At 40.5% G+C, this 8836-nt stretch overlaps 1 long non-coding RNA gene across 1 annotated transcript; it reads left to right on the top strand.

Moving 5' to 3' along the window:
- The first annotated feature begins 1914 nt into the window (after positions 1-1914).
- On the top strand, positions 1915-6344 carry LOC118400770 (uncharacterized). The gene is made up of 3 exons (XR_004829101.2): positions 1915-2126; positions 2226-2307; positions 4755-6344. It is a non-coding gene; the product is annotated as an uncharacterized LOC118400770 (long non-coding RNA).
- The last annotated feature ends 2492 nt before the right edge of the window (positions 6345-8836 follow it).

An 8836-nucleotide genomic window follows, 5' to 3' on the forward strand; every position in this document is an offset into this window, starting at 1 on the left:
GTGGGTCTAGTTATGTGATAACAATGTATAGTGAGCAGTGAAATAACTATTGGTTTCCATTTGTGATGACTGCTGACTGACATTAGGGATGAGATTAAATAGATCCTGAAATTTAGCCTGGTCTGGAGCAGGCTAGCTCCACAGAATAAATCTCCATGGTAATTTATACCATAACATATCCTCCTGCCCCCTATCCTCTGGATAAGAGCGTCTGCTAAATGACTTAAATGTCTAAATATCCATCTTTAGTGCAACCGGATTACGGATAAATTGAGTCAGGATCACCAAGATATCCTGGCTTAATCCCTTATCCTAGTTTTGTGCAACAGGCCCCAGCTCTGTCAGGAGGAATGTTATTGTGGAAGGCTACCCGAAAGGTTTGACCCAATTTAAAGGCAATGCTACCAAATACTAATTAAGTGTATGTTAACTTATGACACACTGGAATAAATCATTTTCTCTACTATTATTCTGACATTTCACATTCTTAAAATAAAGTGGTGATCCTAACTGACCTAAGAGAGGAAATATTTACCAGGATGAAATGTCAGGAATTGTGAAAAACTGAGTTTAAATGTATTTAGCTAAGGTGTATGTAAACTTCCCACTTAAACTGTAAATGTAATAATGTCTGACTGGTATGGGACTTGATAGACTACAATAAGCACATTATGGAAGACAGCTTTATTTCATTTGTAGACTTTTACAAGGTTCAATATGGAATATTCCTGTAAAATATGTGATCACATATTTTGGTATTAAAGTTTGAAAAGATCAGAAAGAACCAATTAAAATGTATCCCCTATTGTAGAGAAAATTTGAAAAATATTTAACCCCTCGTTATCTTTCTTTATCTGGACGTGTACTTTTGTCAACATCTGCTAAACACGTGTATGTAACAATTACATTTGATTTGATTTTGATTTAGCTAGCTTTAGCCCACCATTTAGCTAGCTAGTTAACGTTCTCACCAGTCGTGTAGTCAGACTTGCTTGCTAACATTAGTCCAGCACCAGGGCAAGGATAGTTGGTTAGCTAGAATGTCACAACTTAGAAAAATCTGACTACACGAACGGTGAGCTAATGTTAACTAGCTAGCTAAATATCACCAGGTTACCTAGCTAGTTAGACACCTTGGTTGACTAGTTATCTACATCAGCTAAAGTTGGCTAGCTAGCTCACAAAGGACTTGCGGGCTCAATGTTTCCCCATACAAAACACAAACGTTTTTGTTCCATGAGTGCATCTGTACATGACGAATCAAATGACCTGTGAAGTCAGTTATACATATCAGCAGGGATATAAATTAAGCTAGCCCGAGGCTAGAACTTTTCTGACACAGCAGTAAAATACTTAGTAGAACACGTGCCAAACTAGCCTAATACAGCAGTGAAATTTTGCCTTTACAAACATCACATGCCACAGATTTAGGACCTGAATGTAGAAATCATGGTCGGCTGGCCGGTGCCCAAAATCCTTACGTTACATCCCTGCATGTCAGTCACTTTCAGTGACTTCACAGCTAACGGTTTAAACTTTCCTCTTGAGAATTAGAATCAGAAGTACAGTTGTATATGTAACGGATGTGAAACGGCTAGCTTAGTTAGCTGTGGTGCACGCTAAATAGCGTTTCAATCGGTGACGTCACTTTCTCTGAGACCCTGAAGTAGTGGTTCCCCTTGCTCTTTTCTTTTTTTTATCTTACAGATGGACCTACCCGAAACCCAGTGACAACACTTGGGTCTGCAGCTGCCATTTTTCGGTGGGAAAGAAAAAGGGCCCTGTATTTACCAGAAAAGGAAGCTCATCCACCATTGCAGAAGTGGAAGATCCAGACTGATGATTGGGAAACAAGAACAAACAATGAGGCATGAGGAATGAGTGTTGATGGACCACTTGGCAAATTGTCCAAGGGGGGTTTGTGTTATGATAAACAATGCATTTTCTGTCCAGGTAAAGATGGTGATACGGCATTGAAAAATACCCATCATTGATTAAATGTATCTTTGTTTTTCCAACAGAACATCCTTTGGACCATCTGATGCATGGACATCCTGTGCCGGGGTGATCTGAGCATGAGCGTCCAGTTGTGGAGACTACAGCACATCGAGCCTGTGGACAGATAGGTCAATAACTCATCAAATACGATACAATATTGTGTCAAACATTGAATTTGTAGCTTCATCAAAATTCTGACTTCATGTCCCCTTTACCCCATGTTTTAGACAAGACCTGCGGAACATCAGGCGCACCCCGCGAGAAGCAGTGCACGATCAACGCCACGCTCAGCAAGGAGATCTGCTGGAGGTGATGTACTCTTTCATTCTGGGGATAAGATATACAGTACTCGTCAAATGTTTGGACACACCTACTCATTAAAGGGATTTTCTTTATTTGTACTATTTTCTACATTGTAGAATAATAGTGAAGACATCAAAACTATGACATAACACATATGGAATCATGTAGTAACCAAAAAAAAGTTAAACAAATCTAAATATATTTTACATTTGAGATTCGTCAAAGTCGCCACTCTTTTCCTTGTTGACAGCTTTGCACACGCTTGGCATTCTCTCAACCAGTTTCATTGGGTAGTCACCTGGAATGCATTTCAGTAAACAGGTGTGCCTTGTTAATTTGTGGAATTTCTTTCCTTCTTAACCTCTCTAGGGTACGTGGGATACTAGCGTCCCATCTGGCCAACATCCAGTGAGGTTGCAGAGCGCCAAATTCAATTACAGAAATGCTCATTATAAAAATTCAGAAAACAAAACATATTTTACATAGGTTTAAAGATGAACTTCTTGTTAAACCAACCACAGTGTCATATTTAAAAAATGCTTTTCGGCGAAAGCATACCTAGCCCAGAGCATATTGCCCAGTTGACAAATGATTACAAACAGTAATCAGCCAAGCAGAAGCGTTACAAAACTCAGAAATAGAGATAAAATTAATCCCTTACCTTTGATGATCTTCATATGGTGGCAATCAGAAGACATTAATTTACTCAATAAATGTTCCTTTTGTTCGATGAAGTCTCTTCATATCCAAAAACCTCTGTTTTGTTAGTGCGTTTTCTTCAGTAATCCACAGGCTCAAACTCAGTCAAAACAATCAGACAAAAAATCCAAATTGTATGAGTAAAGTTCATAGAAACATGTCAAACAATGTTTATATTCAATCCTCAGGTTGTTTTTTAGCCTAAATGATCTATAATATTTCAACCGGACAATGACATCGTCAATATAAAAGGTAAACAAGAAATGCACATGCACCTGAAAAAACTCTTTGACACGTTAGGGTCCACTCGTTCAGACTGATCTTACTCCCTCATTTATAAGAATAGAAGCCTGAAACGATTTCTAAACACTGTTGACATCTAGTGGAAAGCATAGGAACTGCAAATGGAGTCCTCAGTCAATGGATACTGTAATGACATTGAATAGAGACTAAAAAAACAACAAAAAACCTACTTCCTGAATGGATTTCTCAGGTTTTCGCCTGCTAAATCAGTTCTGTTATACTCACAGACACTATTTTAACAGTTTTGGAAACGTTAAGAGTGTTTTCTATCCAAATCTATATGCATATCATATCTTCTGGGCCCGAGTAGCAGGCTGTGTAATTTGGGCATGATTTTCATCCAAAACTCAGAATGCTGCCCCCTACCCTAGAGAGTTTAATGCATTTGAGCCAATCAGTTGTGTTGTGACAAGGTAGTGGTGGTATACAGAAGATAGACCAAGTCCATATTATCGATAGAACGAAAAGGAAGAGCCAGAGTTACCTCTGCTGCAGAGGATAAATTCATTAGAGTTAACTGCACCTCAGATTCCAGCCCAAATAAATGCTTCACGGAGTTCATGTAAGAGACACATCTCAACATCAACTGTTCAGAGGAGACTGTCAGAATCAGGCCTTCATGATTGAATTATTGCAAAGAAACCACTACGAAAGGACTTGCTTGGGTCAAGAAACACGAGCAATGGACATTACACCGGTGGAAGTCCAAATTTGAGATGGTTTGGGATGAGTTGGACCGCAGAGTGAAGGAAAAGCAGCCAACAAGTGCTCAGAATATTTGGGAAATCCTTCAAGGCTGTTGGAAAAGCATTCCTCATGAAGCTGGTGGAGAGAATGCCAAAAGTGTGCAGAGCTGTCATCAAGGTAAAGAGTGGCTACTTTGAAGAATCTAAAATCTAAAAAAGTATTTTTAACACATTGTTGGTTTCTACATGATTCCATATGTGTTATGGAATCACAGTTGTGATGTCTTCACTATTATTCTACAATGTAGAACATTGTAAAAATAAAGAAAACCCTTGAAGGAGTAGGTAGCCTAGTGGTAAGAGCGTTGGTCTTGTAACCGGAAGGTTGCAAGTTCAAACCCCTGAGCTGACAAGGTATACATCTGTCGTTCTGCTCCTGAACAGGCAGTTAACCCACTGTTCCTAGGCTGTCATTGAAAATAAGAATTGCCTAGTAAAATAAATAAAAAGGTTTATCCAAACTTTTGACTGGTACTGTAATTTAAACATCACAGATATAAATTCCCAATGTGCCCAATGTCAATCGTGTTGTACTACTGAATGAAACTGAAACTTGCTACTTGCCTTCAGCAAGATGTACATTCCCACTGTGCCCATGATAAAGTTTTGAGCAAAGCTTGTATATATTATAACCTATTCTGGGAGCCTTGTGTGTATGTTTGAACTAAGTGGAATATTTTTGGACCATTCACTTCCCGAAAACAGGTAATGACAGGAGGAGCAATATGAGTCTGCTAGAGGCTGTCATGCTCGATGGGGTGTGTGATGGAAGCTTTGGGGTTCCACACAACGAAGAAGCAGGTGTCCATTCCAGGGATGTGGAGCTGACCTTGGACCTGGTGCCAGTAAGGATGGTCTTCACGGATAAAATCCTTTGACTTCACTGCCTCTTCAATGGTAAGGTCCCTTGCACCATAGGTACACTTGACCTCCATCACTGCTGTGGAGTTCACCAGACCATCTGGTGGGGCACCCAGGATCCCAGATCCTGTGACCCAAAGCCCTGATTCCTGCACATGCATCCCTAAAGCCATGTTGAATGCCTTGATGCCCTCCTTTTTGTTATCTGAGCCCCACATTACAGATAAAACCCCATCCAAAGACTGAGACTTTTTAGCAGCGATGGAGTAACGCTCTTGGCCCTAACCACAGATTCAAACTTGCTGGCCGTCGACTTCCTCCTCATTGTGTGCCAGTTGCGGTTGGTGCGCTGTCCAACTGTTGCCTGCCATATAGCCTCCTACTGCTCCACCGAGAGCGCCATCACAGCCAGGATGCCTGCATGCCCCAGGTGCTCTTGAACAATGTCTGGTACAGAAAGGGATAACAAGGAGGGTAGCAGTTGTTCTGGCTCAGGTTCAAGGAGATATTCCATTCCACTGAACCTGCCCCAGAGACGGTTCCTTAGCCACTGAAGATCCTCCTCTGTGGGCTCTCAGGACAGAGGGTTGTAGTCTTTGGCCGGGTACAGGTCCTCCATTGACGGCACCTGGTTGGGCACGGCTGGCTTCCTCCACTCGCATTCCACATCCATATGGCCGATATTGTGAACCGCCAAAATAGCTGCATGGCTACCTGTATGAGCTCCACGGAGGCATTCTCATGTGGTAGAGAGAATCCCCTGGTCACCTATAGAGACCTGGCAAGGGGAAGGATGTGCCACATGCCTTTCAATGTGTGACTTTGAACACATTACCGTTAATTGGTAAGAAATGTGCTAGAAAAATTAAGTTTGATTTGATTGATTACATTACAGATGTAGAATATTGAATTTTCAAGAGAACAAGTGCAGTTTTTCCATAAATGTATAATTGGTAACTTTGTCACGGCTTCAATAAGTAGTGAGTGCAGGAGTCAGGCGCAGAGAGCAGGGTAGTTCAAAAGATGTGGATCTTTAATATTCCAACAAAACCAGAGAGACGGTCACGCCACACACACAAGGGCGCGTAAAGTCCCAGTCCAAACAAACAGGACGAAACTCGGAAAAAAGAAACCACAGGAATAATCAAACACCATAAACAGAAAAACAAACCCGCACAAAAGCCGACGGGCCTACTGGGTTTAAATAGCCCACAACCAAACCTAAACACCAAACAGGTGCAACAAATCAGACACAACTAAATGAAACAGAAAAGGGGATCGGTGGCAGCTAGTAGGCCGGCGACGACGACCGCCGAGCGCCGCCCAAACAGTAAGAGGCACCATCTTCGGCGGGATTCGTGACAAACTTGGGATTTTAACACTTCACTTATCAAACAAATAGTGGGAAGGATTCTATAAAGCAAGATTGTGTGAATGCATGTACCACTCCGAATAAATAAATGCTTTGCCTTTGAAGATTTGTCTCTGGTCATGAAACTACAATACGTATGTATGTATGTATGTCTAAACAAAATCAATTCTGAATGTCAATAGATTTTTTGATTCATTCTCATTAATGACAACACTCTGGTATCCATATCCTCTGGTTAATGATTATATAATTTATTAAAAATGTTGACAGCCGTATTCAGCACATTGTGTTGCTAAGATGCTCAAACTGAACTTAATAGCTACACTCACCTACACAGGATAAACTTTATCCCTCATTCTGGCCCTGACCAAACCGTTAAGTTGCCCCTCACTTTAGCACTTCTCCACATGAGTAGACTTATAGTGGTCTTCTCCCTTTTTAAAGCTCTGTTGTCTTAATTGTCTTAAGGTCTGAAGTAGACATGGTTTACAAACAATCATCTAGGCTATTTTGTTTGTCTACTGCTCTGCTAACTAGCTAGCTAACGTGTAGTTTGTGGCTAGCTAAGACAGAGAAAGAGGACGCAAGAAGTTTTACACTTTATTCAATTAATTTCAATACAGCACATGGATTCATCATGGATTGGGTACAGGTCTCTGATCTGGTGGTGAACGTCAGCTGAAGTACAGGAGCTTCCTGCAGGAATTTGTAGTCTTGCTGAGGTATTTTCTGTTGCTAATTAGCATTTTGACATTTGAGTAAATTGAGGCGAATATATTGATCAAACTTACCTTGTCCGAGAGAGAAGTCTGACCACAAGTCAAAGACCACTATGATGACACACCAAATGCATTTGATGGATCCTTTTTTGTCTTCTTCTAATGTAATTCAAAAGTAACTGAAAGTAATCAGATTACGTTACTGAGTTTGGGTAATCCAAAAGTTACATTACTGATTCAAATGTTGTAGAGGTAACTAGTAACTGTTACATTTAGAAAGTTACCTACCCAACACTGTTGGTTTAATCAGTCTATAGACAAGGTATGAAAGCAATCAATGCTTTGGTTTTGTTTCCCTGGCACTGTTTCCACATGCTAACATTTTAACATGCCAAATCATGAGACCGATTTTAACATTGTTTGTGCGTCATGTCCAATTAATCCCTAAGTACAATATCTCAAATTTATTGTGAAGCTCAACAAAGTCACTTATAGATGATTTGAACACAAATGCTCAAATGTTAGTATGTGAAAACAGTGCCAGGTAAACTAAACCAAAGCATAGATTGCTGTCATACCTTGTCCATAGACTGCTTACAGGTTAAAGAAACCAATATTTCATTTGTTTATTTGGGTGAACTATCCCTTTAACCCATGTTGTGCAGATCCCCCTTCCATCTTAAATTAGGAATTTAAAAAGAGAGAAGGTATAGCCTATACTTTACTTACTTAATTCCCAGACCTGCTGTTTTTATTTAATTTATTACTATACATAAAAATATACTTCAGGTATTGTTTTATAATGGAACATATCCCTCTGCTATGTTTGATTTTTTTTTAATACAGCGTTTTAACTGTTTTATCAACAGATGAGTGAGAAAGCAGTCAACCACTGCCATAAAAGGACAACTTGGCAGGACGTCAAAGTAAACTGTATTATTTGTGCATGATGCTTTATATTATGTATTTTCCTGTTTATAAAACAGAAGAGGATTATAACAACTTTACAAGTGCACACAGCTGGCCGGTGCTTACATTACAAGTTTGGAGGTTTCAGCATCTAAACTACTGAGTTTTCCTGAGTTTGTCTTTTTTCCTCGCCTCACAGATGATGATTCATTAAGAAATAAGCCAACCAGTGGAGGCTGCTGAGGGGAGGACGAGCGAATGGAATGGCATCAAACACATGGAAAGCATATGATTGATTTATTTGATACCATTCCACTGATTCCGCTCCAGCCATTACCACGAGCCCGTCCTCCCCAATTAAGGTGCCACCAACCTCCTGTGAGGCCATCGTGTCCAAAAGCAGCCTATAGCCTAGGTAATAATAATAACATGGGGGGTGCTTATATTTGTCCTGTTACACACTTATACAATGTGCTTTTTTGTGTATCCCAACTCCCCCTGAGACACCCACAGGGCGTGGGATCACGACCAGGGTCACCATTGTCCAGTGTCTCTGGAGAATTTTGGGTTAAGTGCGTTGCTCAAGGGCACCGTGACAGGTTTTCACCTTGTCAGCTCTGGGATCTGAACCAGTGACCTTTCAGTTACTGGTCTAACGCTCTAACCTTGAGGCTATGTAGTCTCTCTCAAGTGTTTATCCCATACACTCATCTGATATTGGAGGGTGCTATTGCAGCCCATTCCGTTAATTGACCAATAACAAAATACGGAGGCACAACTTTCAGTAGGGACGGTGGGAATATGTCCCCCCCACATTCTGAAATTGCATTTTTGTTTTGTGGACATCAAAAACTTGTCCTACACTACTCTGTTGGTTTGGTTAGTGGAGAGATGGCTCTTAGACAATTATAGTGTAACCAATGAGA

The sequence above is a fragment of the Oncorhynchus keta genome, chromosome 22 (genome assembly GCF_023373465.1).
Source record: "Oncorhynchus keta strain PuntledgeMale-10-30-2019 chromosome 22, Oket_V2, whole genome shotgun sequence".
NCBI classification, from domain to species: Eukaryota; Metazoa; Chordata; class Actinopteri; order Salmoniformes; family Salmonidae; genus Oncorhynchus; species Oncorhynchus keta.